This window comes from Panthera onca, chromosome E3, assembly GCF_046562875.1.
Source record: "Panthera onca isolate mPanOnc1 chromosome E3, mPanOnc1 haplotype 2, whole genome shotgun sequence".
NCBI lineage: Eukaryota > Metazoa > Chordata > Mammalia > Carnivora > Felidae > Panthera > Panthera onca.
In genome coordinates this window covers 9,178,358-9,195,679 of record NC_138354.1, presented here as the reverse complement: position 1 = coordinate 9,195,679, position 17,322 = coordinate 9,178,358, and positions in this window count along the sequence as shown.

The following is a 17,322-nucleotide window of genomic DNA, read 5'->3' as shown; positions in this document are numbered from 1 at the left end:
TCACAGGGCACTCGATTGGCATTTCCTAGCCATGTAGTACCCTCGTCCAACTCCGGGCCTTCTCAAAAGCTATGCCTTCTGCAGGGAACTCCTTCTACTCCTATCCCCATTCAATCCTTACCTCCTATCTTTCAGACTCAGATACTGTAAGTTAAACTGAACTGCTCCCTTTTTGGAGCCCCTACCGGCTCCTATGCTACAATACTTCCGGCAAGGGGTTTAAATCTCCTTATTACCCTTATATGTATGAGTCTGTCTTTCCCTGAGGTCTTACAAACAGGTTCCTCAAAGACAGAGCTCCACCTGAGCCACCTCTGAGCTCCAAGCCTAGCGTGGAGCAGGTTTTCAGGGCAGTTTGGTTCAATGAAAGGGACTCTCCACTTCGAGAAAGGATTGGCCCGGTGATGGTCTAGCCTCTTGAGGGGGATTTGAAAAGTTTTACCCCAAAAGCAATGGTCATGGGCAAGTTGCAGCAAAAACTCGGGAAAGCAGAACCGTAAATAATCCCAGGAACAGATAGGGCTATGGCCAGAAAGGATAGTTTTGAAGAGCATCCGTACAGGATTTCAAAGAAGGGCCTGTTGACATGGGGCTCACTACCAGCAGAAATTCTCTGTTCTGCCTCCCTGGAGGCTGACCACTCCTCACCAAACCAGCTTCCCTACTCCAGGACCAAACTCTCAAATCCCCTAAAATCATCTATGAAGAGGAAGAGATTGAAAAGTCTAATAGATCTTTATTTTTTTTTTTGAAGATTTCATTTTCTTTCTTTTTTTTTTTTTTTGTTTTTAAGTAATTCTACATCCAATGTGAGGCTTGAACTTATAATCCTGAGATCTAGAGTCACATGCTTCATCAACTAAGCCATCCAGGTGCTCCTGACATATCTTTACATTTTAAGTTTTGCATTCCCCTAAAAAGAACCAAATTCAAAATTTACCACACCAATGGAATGTCTGTCACAGTAAAAAAAAAAAAAAAAAAAGGGTCATTGTCTCAAACAAAGAGATAAACTGTGCCATTCCCAAGAGATGGGCATTCCTGGCGCACCTGGGTGGCTCAGTGGGTTAATCATCTGACTCTTGGTTTCAGTTCAGGTTGTAATCTTGCGGTTCGTGAGTTCGAGCCCTGTGCTGGGCTCTGTGCTGACAATGTAGAGCCTGCTTGGCATTCTCTCTCCCTCTCTCTCTGCTCCTCCCCAACTTGCTGTGGTGCACTTTCTGTCAAAAAATAAATAGGGGTGCCTGGGTGGCTCTGTTCGACTTCCTCTCAGGTCATGATCTCATGGTTCCTGGGTTCGAGCCCCGCGTCAGGCTCTGTGCAGACAGCTCAGAGCCTGGAGCCTGCTTCAGATTCTGTGTCTATCTCTTTCTCTGCCCTACCCTACTCATGCTCTCTCTCAAAAATAAATAAGCATTAGATAAATAAACATTAAATAAATAAATAAATAAATAACCTTTAAAATAATAATAATAAAGTAAAAAGAGATAGGTGTTCCAGAGCAGAGGCGCCTGAGCTAGGATCTTCTCCCAAAACTCAGCTATGTAAACTTGGGCCAAATGCTTCACCAATCTGGACCTCAGATTCCCTACTGAATCTTTTTCTTTTTAAGTTTATTTAATTTTTTGAGAGGGAGTTAGAGCACGAGTGGGGGAGGGTCAGAGGGACAGGGAGGGAGAGGATCCCAACCAGGCTCTGCACTGAGCCCAACATGGGGCTCCAACGAACTCATGAAACATGAGATCATGACCTCAGCTGAAGTCAAGAATCAGATGCTCAACCACTCAACCGACTGAGCCACCCAGGTGCCCCTCCCCACCGAATCTTAAAGAGAAATCTCCACCCTGCTCTCTGAATCGTACGATGGCAGGAATATGTTCCTTGACTTGGTAGAGGGGTCTGAAGCAGCGTTCTGAGGCTTCGAACTCCAACGGAGGACTCGTGGGAGACTGATAGTGATGAGGCAGTGGCAGCCTGCCTACTGATCACACGGAGTGAGGTGGACCTTTCTATCTTTGGAGGATTGCAAGCTTCAGAGAGCCCGCTAATGCCTGCTTATCTCAAGGGAGCAATTTCTCCATCAGCTGGAGCTGTATGGTGATGACATGAGCGGGTCTGGAGGGCTTGGGACAGGAATCGGGGGTCAAGGGTCAGCAGATAAACAGTGATTCTCAAGCTGGCTGGACATCACTGCTTCCCAATACCTGGGGTTGGGGGAGTGTGTCGAGAATATAGAGTCCCAGGTGCAGCTTAGACATCCTGGGTCAGAATCTCTAAGGGTGGGGTCCGGGGAACTGTATGCTTTCAAAGCTCTCTGGGGGATTCTTCCTATCACCCATGGTCTGCCAGGGTAACCTCAAAAGGCCCTGGCGACTTTGAAGGAGGCGAGGCTGGGTTGCCTGAAGAGGAAGTCAAGCGGCCGTGAGTCCTTCTGAGAACCGGCTGGGAGAGGTGGGGGAACTGGCATTTTCTCGTGTTGGCCATTCTGCCGAGTCAGCCCAGCACTAATGCTTCCAGAGTGCAAATCCCACTCGGTCATGTAATAGGAACACTGGTGCTGACGCAGCAGGCAGTCGGGAGCCCAGGCTGCACCAGGGGACAGACACTCCGCACCAACTCCTCACTCCGGGCCCCGGGACAGGCAGGGGCCAGAGGCACTCCCTCCATGCCAAGCCTCGAGTGAGCCAAGACGACTCGAGAGCATGGGGCCTGCACCGTGCTCTGAGTTTCGGGCCCAGCCAGGCTTCCTCTCTGTCTTCCTGGAGTTTGGGGTTCATAATTGGAAGGGACAATAGGAGGACTCCTGTTAGTCCATGAGAGGAATCCCTTCCTTACGCGGCACCCCACCTCCTGGGCGTCGGCCCTTGCTAGCACCCCTCCAGCCACAGATCATTTGCTGTTCTCCTGAGGTCCCCCTTCCTCTTCGGGACAGCACTCCTGTTCCCAGAGCATCTGTCCATTGTTCCTCATTCTGCCTCCCAGCATTGCAAGAAGGAGGAGAACGCTTCTCCCCAAAAACCTTTTATGTGTAAGGCCAGAACGCTGAAGCCCTGTGGTCTCCACACTGGACGGTTTCCCCAGCAGCAGAAAGTAGGTTTGAGCACATGCTTTTCTGCCTCCAGAGTGCCTGATATGTGATGCAAACGCAAAGATGGCCAAAAAGAGATTCCCAGGACACGCAGTACCGATTCCCTGCGCACAGAGGCTTCTACGAGGCCGAAGGACACTTTGTGACAAAGAGGGGTTTGGTCTCCAACCTCATGGCAGCAGCGCCCCTTCCCCCAACCCAGGCTGGGTGCCCAGCTACATCCAAGTCTTACCTGGGGGTCTATAATCGATGCTCCTCCCCCCAAGTCCTCACCTTAGTCTCTAATACTCAGAGAGCCGGGAAAGGCCAATAGGTGAGAAAAAAGAACAGGAGAGCGGATGTGATTGTTCCCATGCCCCTATAGACTCTAGAGAACCCATAGCACTGATGAGGAACCCAAGGCACACAGAAGGTAAGTAACCTGTCCAGGTCATACAGCTAGTAAGTGGAGGCTTTGGGTCATAAAGGAGGTTCACGTGTCTCTTACTCCTTATCCACCATCCGGAAGCACCCAGCTGGGCCTATTTCTTTTCTTTTTCTTTTTTGATGTTTTTATTTAGTTTCGAGAGAGAGAGAGAGAGAGAGAGAGAGGGTGTGAGCAGGGGAGGAGCAGAGAGAGGGAGATGCAGAGTATGAAGCAGGCTCCAGGCTCTGAGCTGTCAGCACAGAGCCTGACGTGGGCTCTAACTCACAAACCTCATGAGACCATGACCTGAGCCAAAGTCAGGGGCTCAACTGACTGAGCCATCCAGGCGCCCCTCTTGGTTTTTGTTTTTGTTTTGTTTTGGTTTTTTAACTTTTTTCAATGTTTCTTTGTTTTTTCAATGTTCCAATGTTTTTTTTTAACTTTTTTCAAAGTTTATTTTTGAGGGAGAGGGCGCACAAGTGGGGGAGGGACAGAGAGAGGGGGACAGAGGATCTGAAGCCGGCTCTGCACTGACAGATGCAGGGCTCAAACTCATGAACTGTGAGATCATGACCTGAGCCAAAGGTGGACACTCAACCGACTGAGCCCCCCAGGCGCCCCCAGCTGGGTCTGTTTCTAACGGAGGGAGGAAGTAAGTGACTTACTCACTCATGGGAAGGAGTGTGGTCTCTAGGGGAGTGAATCAGAGCAAAGGCCCTCCCAGAGAAGTTGGAGGGACCGCAGTTTCCAGGTGTACAGCCCACGGTGGTGGCCATCCATGCTGGGTTCCGGGCCCTGGGACAGTGAACAGAACTGCTCCGCTAATGACTTGCTGAATAACTTTAAACAAATTACTTCTCTTCTCTGGAACTCTGTCCCTCCTTTGCCAAATGAGGAACCAATGACTCATGACGCATCAGGTCAAAACAAGCCGCTTGGGCTAATACTAAAACCTTTACATTTTGATACCTTCTCTAAAATGATCTGAACTCTGGTTCTCCTGTGCAGATCAGAAGCACCCAATGATGTCACGGGGCTTTGCTGGCTATCTGTGATATCACGGGGCTTTCCTGGGTTCTAGGGAGGAGAGAACAAGTAAAAAGGTGCCAAGAGGAACCAAGGTTGGGAATCTCAGAATGGACCAGCCCTTCAGAATCTTCAGCTAGGAGAGGTTTCACGCAAGGCAGAAAAAATTGGCATTTTAGAACACAGGCACTGTGGCAGCTGGGACAGAGGATGGACTGGATGGGAAGAAGGCCAGAGGGAGGGAGACCACTTGGGGGGGTTCCTGTGAGAGGTGGGAGGTTGGGTCAGGGCCGGCCGTCGTAGTGGCTGTGGGAGGTGGGACATACCCAGCATGACTCCCAAGATGATCCCATTCTCCGAGATAGAACAGGCTTAAGGGAAAGGTGATGGGCTCAGTTGGGAAGTGACAAGTGTGAAAGCGTATCTAGGGGCGCCTGGGTGGCTCAGTCAGTTAAACACCTGACTCTTGGTTTCAGCTGAAGTCAAGATCTCACAGTTCCTGAGTCTGAGCCCTGCATCCGGCTCCGCCTCACATGGCAGAGCCTGCTTGGGATTCTCTCTCCCTCTCTCTCTGCCCCTCCCCCACTCATGCTCACTCTCTCTCTCTCTCAAAAATAAATAAATTTGAAAAAAAGAGTATCTAAGTATAGGGTTGTTGAATCATTGTATTGCACACACGAAACTGATACAGCACTATATGTATGTTAACTATGCTGGGCTTAAAATATAAAAACCAAATTAATAAAATTTAAAATTTTATTTAGTTGAAAGAAAGAAAGAACATCCGAATGAGATGCCCAGGTTGGGGCCAGAAGTAGAAATCTGAAACAGCAGGCCCTCACACATGGGCTCAAGAGGAGACCTGGAGGGAGCACCAGGAAAACCAGAGTTCCTGTGTCTCAGGGATCATGGAATGATGTGATCACCAGATCCTCCTGGTGCTCTATGGCCATGTTGCTAGATGCCTGCAGAAAACTCATGTGAGGGCAGAAAGGAAGACCTTTTCTTTCTTTCTTTCTTTCTTTCTTTCTTTCTTTCTTTCTTTCTTTCTTTCTTTCTCAATATTTATTTTTGAGAGAGAGAGAGCGAGCAGGGGAGGGGCAGAGAGAGAGGGAGACAGAGGATCTGAAGTAGGCTCCACACTGTCAGTGCAAAGCCCGATGCGGGGCTCAAACGTACGAACCACGGGATCATGACCTGAGCCGAAGTCGGACATTCAACCCACTGAGCCACCCAGGAGCCCCAGGAAGGCCTTTTCTTGAGTTAGGGCGTCCTTGTTGACCTAGGCCAGCAATTTGGACAGCAAGGGGTAAAGGGGTGAAGAGTTAAAATGTGGGGCCGACTGCTTTCATCAGCAATTTAATGGTCAGATGAAGGAGAGAGAAGCCTATGTTCTGGCAGCTCAGGCAGAGGGAGGGTTTTATTTGTTCCGGAGGAGGCTGAGGGTTGTTTCAATGCTCAGAGGAGAGGCTGGGGAGAGTGGCTGGAAGAGGAGAGGACTGGGAGGGACAGGGGGGTGAGCTGAGGTGGGAGAGGGCAGGGTCCCCGGATGAGGGGTCAGCTGGGATGGCAGGTGGGTGGATGGGTCTCTGCGTGAAAAGCAGGGAGGTTCCTGGGAACCTCTTTCTCTGAGAAGGAGAAGCTGAAGTCATTCGCTGCTGAGTCATGAGAGGAGGAGGGAGGTTTGAGGAAGTATCTGGGGAGGATGGGGGAGTGAGCTGGGGAAAGACCAGCCATTCCAGGACTGGCTGGACCCAGAGGCCACCACACAGGGCCCCTGTCCACACAGACTTGTGCTTTTCACCTGCAGCCCTGGCAATGTGAGTCTTAGCTAAGAAGGCAAAGGTCAGATCACCCGGAGCAGGCAGTGGTCAGCTGTGGCCAAGTTGTTGAGGGGCCAAGGGTCTGGGGGACAGGGAGGGAGCCTGATATAGCAAAGGAGTGAGGGCCCAGATGGGCCAAGGACTGAGCTAGGTAAGGGAAATAGAGGCCAGGAGGGAGTCAGGCGCGGGAGGCCTCAGGGACAGGGAAGAGCAGGGAGTGGGGAGAAGGGAAGTGGATGTGACACAGGAGTGTCGTCATTCTCAGAGGACCCCCAAGGCCTGAAGAAAATTCTGGGGAGTAGTCATGGGTAAGGTTAAAGGTTAAAGAGCTTCCCCCGGAGGCTCTGATGCAAGACGCTTGTCCTGTGGATGCTGGAATCCCAGGAGGCAGGGCCTGGGGAAAAGGCAAACTCGCATCAGGCCACAGGCCTCAGGAATGCCACCGGGGACCGGCTGTTTGGGCAAAGGGACGAGTCACAGAGCTGCAAGGCCCGAGCCCCAAGGAAGGGGACTTGCTCGAGGCATTTGGAAGGAGCAGAACTGGCAGGACACCTCATGGCTTGGACCTTCATACCTCTCCGTTCTGCCTGGCACAGAGGTCTGCCACTCACACATCTTGTTCCCCTAACTGATCTCTGGGGCACACTTCCGCCTCCGAGATGGGTACGATTCAGGCCCTCTTGGGCTTCATAACAAAGGGAAGAGGAAGTCAAGGGCTTGAACAAATAGGAGCGTGACCACGGTGTACCCTGCTTGGTCGTTTGTGGGTTTTTGTTTTGTTTTGTTAGGGTTTTTTTTTGTTTTTTTTGGGGGGGGGAGTTGTATTGTTTTTTGTAGTTTTTTTATCCACTGGGTTATGCAGAGTAGAGAGCATTCCCAAGGGGCTGGATGTCCTGGGGATCCTCCCAAGGCAGGGGAAAGAGCAGGGAGAAGGTCCTGAGGCTGAGCTCCGTTCCCCCCCACCCCCGAAAAAAACAGAGATTAGAGAACAGTAATGACAGAGAGATAGACACACTGTGGTAGAGACAACAGACCCAGAGAGAGAGAGAGAAGGGGAGAGACAAGGATTCAACAGAGGGACGGACAGGAAGACAGACCGCCTGAGACAGAGACGGGGAGAGAAGGTGCTGAGCAGGCTGGCCAGGTGCCCACGGCTCATCCGGGAAGCTGCTGGGCTGGACCCAATCAGTGCAAGATGGATGGCTGCTTTGGGAGGGCGAGAGGCCGCCAGGCAGGGCAGCTGGGCCGTCTCTCCCATCTGCACGACGCGCTGCAGAAAGCCCGGCCAGCTGACCCTGTTTCCCAATAGGCCGATGGTGGGGTGCGCCCTCGGAGCTTCCTCAAGGACAGCAGGAGGGTGAGGAAGGGCTCTGCTTTGGAGACACGGGCCCCAGCTCTGCCTCTCACTAGCTGTGAGGTCTCGAGGCCATCGAGTTCCCTGGGCTGTCTTCATTCCCAGCTCTAAAATGAGAACCACCACCCCGGTCCTCAGTGATTCTGACATGTTTTCACCTGCTCCGCAGAAACAGGGACCTGGGTGAGCTGGGACATCACAGTGTCCTTCAGGTCCAACAGGAACATGAAGGGAACAGATGCCTTCTGTGCCTGGCACCCTTTGGGGCTAGTTCCAAAAATCTGGCCAAGCAGTTTGGGCTGAAGGTGGTGGTGAGTCAGGAGAATAGGTTGTGACCCCAGGTCCCAGAGTTGCACAGCTGATAAAGATCCCACCAGTAAAGGGCTCCTATCCAGCTCCCCTTACTTCCAAACCCCGGCACTTATGCTCGGTGCCAACCCCCACAACAACAGGGAAATAGACAGGGGCAAGTTTCATCGTTCTGTCCTAACCATCCAAGGGCTCTACTCCAGACAGTAGCCCTCAGCAGCAGGACTGGGAGAGGCTCTTGCTCCTGGTCACCAAGGCCACCTGCACACTAGCCTCATCCAGTCTCTCTGCCATTCATTTACCCCTTCATTCACTCAAACGTTGAACGTCTACCAGGTGCACTGGTAGGTGTGATGAGGCCAGGATGCAGGAAGAGGACACGGAGGGGATCAATCACCCTCTCCCCACCTATCCAAACCCCAGCTTAAATGTTCCCTCTTCCAGAAGGCTTCCCATAACGTCTACTAGGATTGAGGCCTTTTTCCACCTCTGAGCCCATAACACTTCTCCAAAGACCCACACCCTGGGGTCTTATACAAGGTCTAGGAACGTATATGCATTATATCCCTATAGATGGTCTCCTTTCTGGAGGCAGAGCCCACTCCCCGTTCATCTTTGCCTCCTACAGAGCCCAGCACAGCAGCAAGGGGTCAGGGTTCGAAGGATACATATTTGCCAGTCTTTGAACCTCAACGATGCATCCTAATTACTGTCTTTAAACCTCAGTCTTTTCACTTGTAAAGTGGGGACAATAATCTTCACTTGCCAGTGTGGCCAGATGGATCAAATGAGATATTGCATGCGAAGTCCCCTGGCAAGCTGGAGGCCCTACACTCCTTGCAGCCATGGGCTGTTGCTAATAATATAGCAATCTCAGGGCCGGAGCTGGGCTCAGAGAGGCAGGGAGCAGGCGCCCCTCTGTCTGCAGCTTCCCCTGCCTGACGGTGTGGAGGGGTTCTCTGAGCCTGAAACAACCCAAATGTGGGCAGCCAGACTGCAGGGGCAGGAGAGAAGCCGTGGGAACCCGGATACCCAGTTTCCAAGTCTGCCTTTAGCTCAAGGTGAGTGACCTTGGTCGGGGTAGTCCCTTTTCTGAGCATGAGGTTATCCATCTGCCAAGCAGGAACAGTAATTCCGGGCTGGCAGCAGAGAGGAGGCGAGGCCCCGGTGAGGGCTGCAATGCGTAGGAACCCCCACATCAATGTCCAAATACTGTGCACTTGCGGGGTCACAGAAGAGGAGTGCGCCAACCCCTCTGCAGACATCACCTCTTGCCTTCTATCCTGACTGGGTCAGACAGCAGCCCCTTTCCCTGGCAGACTGGGCATTCATTTCTGGGCCAGAGTGGTGCTCAAATACTTGCTGAATGGGAGAATGAATGAATGAATGAATGAATGAATGAATAGGAACCCAAGAAGCATTAGAGCTCCCTTTAGACAGGTCAACAGCTCATCCTGTGCTCACTGTCTACCACTCCCACCAGAGTCCAACCACCCTCACCTCCCCTGCATTAATGCGGCAGTCTCTAGTCTCTCTACTTCTGTATTATTACCCGACAAGCTCTCTCTTCTCCATAGGATGCCCAGGGTGAGCTTTATAAAATTCAGATCTCATGTCTCTCCTCTGCTTATAAACCGCTAGTTAGCCAACTGGTACCCTCACGATAATCTCCATATTCTTTAATGAGCCTACAAGGCTCTCCTCCCTTCTAAACCCACCATCTCGGTTGAACCTCCATTCCAGCCATCTCATTTTCCTCCCACCCCAATAAGGCCAGCCTCCTTTTCCTCTTCTGAAAAGTAACTTTCCTCTCAAAGTTTTCCCTGGCCTCTCCCCCCAGTATAAACTAGGGGCCCCTGTAACCTGACCCTCACTTAACACTGTTCTTTCCCATTGCCATGCTCATCAGGCTTTGATGGAATCTTTGCTTCATCTCCCGCCCGGACTATAAACTCTTGAAGAGCATAGACCTGGTTTGCCCTGCAATAGAGCTTTTCATCCCTGCCTGGCACAAGGAAGGGGCTCAGAATATTTGATGAGTAGCTGAGTGAGCTGGAAAGACTGCAAGGAGTCTTTGAGAGTAAGCGCAAGCAGGAGCAGAGGCCAGGATGGGTGGCTGGAGAGAGGGGCAGAGCCAGCCTCCGAGACAGAGCATCTGGCCTTGACTATGAGTTTGAGAATCCACTAAGAGCCAGAGATCACCTTCCCAGCCTTGCCTATATCACGAAAGCCCTGAGAGCCAACTCCAGAGACCACATGGGCCACATCCTCAGAGTATGACCCTGCGCCCCCCGGTGCCTTTGCTTGGGTGCCTCTAAGAGCGCGGCTGGTTGTTAGACTCTCAGTCTAGTGTGCATGTCTGGGAGTGTTCAAGGGTGCCCTTCTCTAATTTGTTCACTCAAAAACTGGCTTTACAGTTTTTATTTTTATTTTTATTTTTTTTATTTATTTATTTTTGGGACAGAGAGAGACAGAGCATGAACGGGGGAGGGGCAGAGAGAGAGGGAGACACAGAATCGGAAACAGGCTCCAGGCTCCGAGCCATCAGCCCAGAGCCTGACGCGGGGCTCGAACTCACAGACCGCGAGATCGTGAGATCGTGACCTGGCTGAAGTCGAACTCACAGACCGCGAGATCGTGAGATCGTGACCTGGCTGAAGTCGGTCGCTTAACCGACTGCGCCACCCAGGCGCCCCATGGCTTTACAGTTTTAACAAGCCTCTGTAGGTTAATCCTCCCCTCTGGAAACAAGAGTGGAGACCCCAGGCGGGCCCGAGTGGTGGGCCAGACTCTTAAGCTGCGAAAGGCCTCACAGAGTAGAAAATGTCGCCTGCACTCCAAGCTCCCGGCGGTCATTCCCCATCGTTCCTTCCCACGCCGCCGAGATAGGCTGCATCAGGGCTCCCTGGCCCAGGTTCCGGCCAGCCCCACCCGTCCAGTGGCCAGGGCCCAACACTCCCAAAAGCTCCAACGGGTGCGTCCGGGAGGGGCTATTTCCAGGGGAGGAGAGGGCGTCTCCTTTGCTTTAGGTTCGTCTCGACGGCACCTCGCAGCTTGCTGTGATTGGCTGTGCCTTTCCCAGGCTCTCCAATCGGGAGGCTAGCGCGGAGCCAGGGGTGGGGCTTCAGTTCCCACGCGGGACAGGCTCCTACTCGCTTCTTCTCTGCCCGCCACGCCCCGCCAGCGCCAGGGCGGTGACTCAGCTGGAAGGCGCGACCCGACTGGGCCGGAAAGGCCAAGCCGTGCCGCTCCCTCCGGGCCGGCGGCACTGAGCACTGAGCGGGTGGGACTCCGGCAAGGATTTGTGGGTCGGGGTGGGAGTCCCTACATCTGATTCCCCGATCTTTCTATGTGATCCGGAGAAGCTCCAGAGCCTTCTCTGTAGTTTCCCTTTTCTGCAGTAGAGATAAGAATACTGGGAGATCTTGAGACAAGCTAGGACTAGCTAGTTAGTAGAAAGAGCGTGGGGCTTTTGGGAATTTACTCTGGTTGCAAATCCCTCCCCCTAGTTAACCAGTTGTGTGATCCTGGCCAATCGCCAAAGACTCGTGTGTAAAATCAGAGAAGGATTTTACCTTCATCCTCTGGTTGTGATGGTGAAAATAAGACAAAATGACATAGATACACAGAAGGCAGCAAAATTCCAATTAGGACAGCCAGCTTTGATGAGAAAAACAAAAAGGGCAGTTTTGGAAAGCTAGCCCTGGAGGCTAGGCTTTGGATAAGATAGCTAGACAGTTCTGCATGAGAAATGAGCAAGAACCCAATTGAAGAGTGGGCAACGGCCTTGAATAGACATTTCTCCAAAGAAGATGTATAAATAGCCAATAAGAACAAGGAAAGATACTCAACATAATTAGTCATTAAAAAGGTGTAGGGTGCCTGGCTGGCTCAGTCAGTGGAGCATGCGACACTTTTTTTTTTTTTTTAAGTTTATTTATTTATTTTGAGAGAGACAGAGACAGCATGAGTGGAGGAGGAGCAGAGAGGGGGGAGAGAGAGAATCCCAAGCAGGCTCCACACTGTCAGCCCAGAGACTGATGCCAGGCTTGGCCCCACGAAATCGTGAGATCATGACGTGAGCTGAAACCAAGAGTCAGACACTTAACTGACTGAGCCACCCAGGTGCCCCAAAAATGTTTAAAAAATAAAGACGCAAATCAAAACCAGGAGGTACCGCTTCACAACCACTAGGCTGGCTAGAATTTCATTTGTTTTTGTCTTAGAATTTTTTTTTTTTTTTTAAAGGGAGGTAATAACAAGTTAGCAAGGATGTGGAGTGTTGGAACCCAGGTCATTGCGGGTGGGATGTAAGAGGTGCAACCAGTGTGGGAAAGTTTGGTGGTGCCTCAAAATGTCAAACAGGGAATTACCACATGACTCAGGAATTCCCTTCCTAGGTACGTACCCAAGAGAATTGAAAAGAAATTCTCAAATGGATACTTGTACGTCAATATTCACAGAGCATTATTCATAATTGCCAGAAGGTACAAACAGCCCAAGTGTCCATCAACAGATGAATGGATAAACACAATTGGCTGAGTCCACACAAAGGAATATTATTCCACCAGAAAATGAATGACGTCCGGGGGACAAAACAGAAGAGACTCATAAATATGGAGAACAAACTGAGGGTTACTGGAGGGGTTGTGGGAGGGGGGATGGGCTAAATGGGGAAGGGGCACTAAGGAATCTACCCCTGAAAACATTGTTGCACTATATGCTAGTTTGGATGTAAATTTTAAAAAATTAAAAATTAAATTAAAAGAAAAAGAAAATGAATGACGTCCTGATACATGCTATAACGCAGATGAACCTTGAAAACGTTATTTATTCTAAGTGATAGAAGCCAGACTAGAAAGGCCACCTACTTATTGCATGACTCCGCATCTATGAAATGTCTAGAATCGGCTAATCCACAGAGAAAGTAGATTAGTGGTTGCCAGGAGCTGGGGGAAGGGGAATGAAGAGCGATGGCTCATGGGCATAAGGGTTTTTTGGGGGGAGGGGTGATGAAACGTTCTGGAGTTAGGTGGTGGTGATGGTTGCACAACCCTGTGGATATACTCAAAAAACCACTGCACTGTGAACTTGAAAAGGGTGAGCTTTACGATAAGCAAATTTTATCTCGATGAAACTTATTTAAAAGAGAAAAAAAAAAAAGCACAATGACCAAAAGGCAGGAGTCAGAGGGTTTGCAAAACAGAGAGGAGAAAGAAAGAAGCATAGTAGGGGAAAGGGAGGGTTTCAGCACTGGCATAGGCCGTTAGGGCTAGAGTGGAGGAAATGAGTAAAAGTTATCTGGGCATGTGAATGTGTGGGGTGGTGTGTATGAATATAGAAGGGCTTTGTCAAAACAAAGTATCTGCTTCTCAATTTTCAGTTGGTTGTTGGGTCCTTGCTCCAAAGCATCAGCCAAGTGTGGTACAGGCACAGCCTGGAATTGGTGCCACCAGGAATGAAGGGCTTAGTGAACAGGAAAAAGGAGAGTCACGGTGGAGGCAAAAGCAGATGGAAGTTTCAGACATCAGCAAAAGTCAGGAGTGCTTGGCAGAATCTAAGCTCCTGAAGAATTCCTGAGGTTTCTGGTAGGGATGCTGGGTGTCCTAGTGTAACAGGAGACACGTGGCTGGGTCCTTTTAAGTAAATTTTGAGAGGCAAGGTGCACTCAGCAAGTTGAAAGACGTGGAAGATATCCAAGAGGCTGACATCTGGGGCACCTGTATCACTCATTTTCCAATGGATTCCCATTGCCCTTGGAAAAAAAACTTCTCCCCACAGCCTAGAAAGCCCCAAGTGATCTCGCCCCCTGCCACTTTTTCCTGACTCCTCTCTTAGCACGTTCCTCTTTGCTCCAATCATAGAGTGCCCTTCTCTCTGGCCCGTCTACAGCTCAGGCTAAATCCCCACTGAGGGATTTGGAATGTGTCTCCCCAAACCTTTTTGTGGCCAAAAGGTTCACGGCCACCTTCCTCTCATTACTGAGGCCCAACTCAAGCCTCACCTCCTTGGAGACCCTCCCTCACCCCCCAGTCCCTAGCAGGACAGCCTGCTTTATGTTCTCTAGGGCACTTATCACTAGCTCAAATTCTTTCGACTATTTTTTTAAGTCATTTATTTATTTTGAGAGAGAGAGAGAGAGTGAGTGCCTGTAGGCAAACCTGTGCATGAAGGGGGAGGGGCAAAGAGAGAAGGAGAGAGAGAGAGAGAGAGAGAGAGAGAGAGAGAGAGAGAATCCCAAGTAGACTCTGTGCTCCACGCTGAGTCCAATGTGGGGCTCGATCTCACAACTGTGAGATCATGACCTGAGCCGAAATCAAGGGTCAGACACTTAACTGACTGAGCCACCCAGGCGCCTCTCTCTCAACTATTTATATGTTCAATGGCTTATCACTGGTCTTCTCCTCTTGAAGGTAATCCCTGTGCCACGCAGACAGGAAGCTGCTTTAGATTTCTTCTTGCTCTGGAGCCCCAGAGCACGGCACTGTGCTTGACCTAGCACACAGGTGCTCCAGAAATATTTGCTCATGTCCTCCATTCACCCAACAAATATTGTTTAAGCAGCTACTATGTGTAGTCCTGTGCACGAAGTTGAGCACGACAGCCCCAGCCGCAGCCCACAAAGGCCCCCTGAGCTAGGAGAGGAGACGGCCAAGTCAGCAGTCTCAGCAGGGGTGAGTGTTGTCCCCGGGGAGGTACAGGGTGCGATGTTGGCTGCTTCTAGTCCAGACCGAGAGGAGGTGGTATCAGAGAAGGCCTTCTGGAGAAAATGAAAGCTGAGACATGAGGCTAAAAAGAGTTGACTCAGGGGAAGGAGGGGAGAGGGTGATGCGTATCCCAGGCAGAGAGAACAGCATGTGCAGAGGCCCGGTGGGAAGAGAGCCCAGACATTAGAGGAATTGAAAGTAGTTCAGCCTGGCGAGATCCTGGCAGCAAGTGGCAAGAGATGATGCCGGAAACGCAGGCAGAGCCAGCCTGGACAGGACCTTGCGAACCGAGCTGAAGAGTTGAGGAAGAGCACTGGGGAGCCATGGGAGGGGTTTGAGCAGGGGAGTGGTACCATCGGGGTTGTAAACAGCTCACTGTTCTTGTGGCGTGGGGAACAGGCTAGAGACAGGGAGACAGTGAAGAAGCCGTAGTAAGAAATGGGGGGACGGAGAGAAGTGAACAGATTCCAGCAAGGTTTGGGAGATAGAATCAGTAACATTTGGTGACTAATTGGTTTTGAGGGGTGGAGATTGTTGGGGATAACACCCAGGTTCATGGCTTAAGCTAGCGGTTGGTAGTGCTACTTACCAAACAGGGAAACCCAGGTTTGTGTCGTTCTTGTTGTTTTGTTTTATTTTAGAGAGAAAGAGTGCGAGTGCATAAGTTGGGGAAAAGGGCACAGGGAGAGGGAGAGAGAATCTTAAGCAGGCTTCACGCTAAGCGTGGAGTATAACACAGGGCCCAATCCTACGAACCATGAGATCATGGCCTGAGCGGAAACCAAGAGTCAGACGATTAACCAACTGAGCCACCAGGCACCCCACTTACAAAGATTTGTTTCTCACTCACTCTAAGCCCATCGTGAGTCAACAGAGGCTTTGCTCCAGGTGGCCCTCACTCAGGGACACAGGTTGATGGGGCCTCCACTCTCTGGAACATCACTGGTCACCCTGAAGGAAGGAATGTGGCAAACTGTGCTCAGGTCCTTGAGGGTTCCTCTATGAGGGGTACTTCCATTCACATGTCATTGGCCAAAGTGTGTCACAGGGCCATGCCTCACTTTAAGAGGGCATGGAAGTACAAGTCCACCGTGTGCCAGGAAGGGGAGTATTGGACATGTTGGTGACCAGTATTGAGGCATCAAAATCTTAGGCTTTAAGGGGACACCTGGTGGGCTTGGTGGGTAAAACATGTGACCCTTGATCTCGGGGTCATGAGTTCAAGCCCCACACTGGGTGTGGAGCTTACTTTAAAAAAATAGAGAAATCTTAGGTTTTGTCATGGGAAACTCTGAGAAACTGGGACAAATCAGTTTCCCTCCCTGAGCCTCAGTTTTCCCTGTCTGTAAAAGGGGGTGACGTTACTTCTCTTGCAGGGCTGCTATGAGGGTTAATGGGCAGAGCATTGGTACTGATGAAAGCACTTTGTTTAGATGCGAAAGAGGAATCCAGGGATGGGAAGCTGTAACACTTCTCAGGATGAAGGAGACACACACTTGAAGGTGGGCGTGGCCGCAGTGGCTAAGTGGATCTGAGCGTGCTGCACTCAGATCTGGGGGCTACAGGCTGGCTGGTCCCTCTACCCCGACTCCCTGAGTCCTTAAGTATTTTCATTCCTTTCGTTGCTCGGATCCTCATCCTTCCAATGACACTGTGGGTCTTGGAGCTCCCTAACAAATGGAGACAAAGCCATTACTGCCAAGCGCTGATGGACTTTGGAGCTCAAGTGTCTGCCTCACTCCTTGGCTGGGAGCCAGGACCCGGTCTGGAGCCTGTGGGAGGCAGAAAAATGCCCTCCCCCCAACCAAGATGTCTATGTCCTAATCCCTGGAGCTCCTGAACAGTGTTATTTTAAATGGCTAAAGGGATTTTGCAGATGTGGTTAAGTTAAGGACCTTGAGATGGGGGGGAGTACCCTGGATTATCCAGGGTCTAATATAATCACAAGGGGTTTCAGAGGATGGAAGAGGGAGGCAGGAATGTCAGGAAAGGAGATGAGGCGGTGGAAGCAGAGGTCCAAGTGATATAACTGTTGGCTACAAGGAGGTCACGAGCAGGCATGGGAGGCAGGCAGCCTCTAGAAGCTGGAAAGGTAAGGAAACGGATTCTTCTTTAGGCTCTCCTGAAAGAACACCATCCTGCCGAGACCTTGAACTTAGCTCAGGGAGACCCATTTCAGACTAGCGACCCCCCAAAACTGTAGGATAATAAATTTGTGTTGTTTTAAGCCACTCAGTTTGTGATAATTTGGTACAGCAGCCATAGGAAACGAGGGAGCCTGTGTGCTGGATGTGGAGGGCAGAGGCTTGACCAGGACAGTTGCTAAACAGGCAGGTCACCTACCCTGGGGCTGAGAGGGGCTCTGGCAAGATCGCCCACTTCTTTCTGCCCCTGGAGCTCCAGGTGAGGTGCCCCAAGAGCAGCCCCCGGGGACGCCCCTGTGCTGCTTTGCTCTTATCTCCCTACTTTTTCTCGAGTATTGCTCTAGTGCCTCTCCCACCTTGCAACGTGTCTTGGAGCAGACCCTTTCATTCTGCAGGACCTAAGTTTCTCTACATGCAAAAGGAAAGCAGGGGTGGGCTTGGGGACCGTCCGGGGCCTTACAGGCC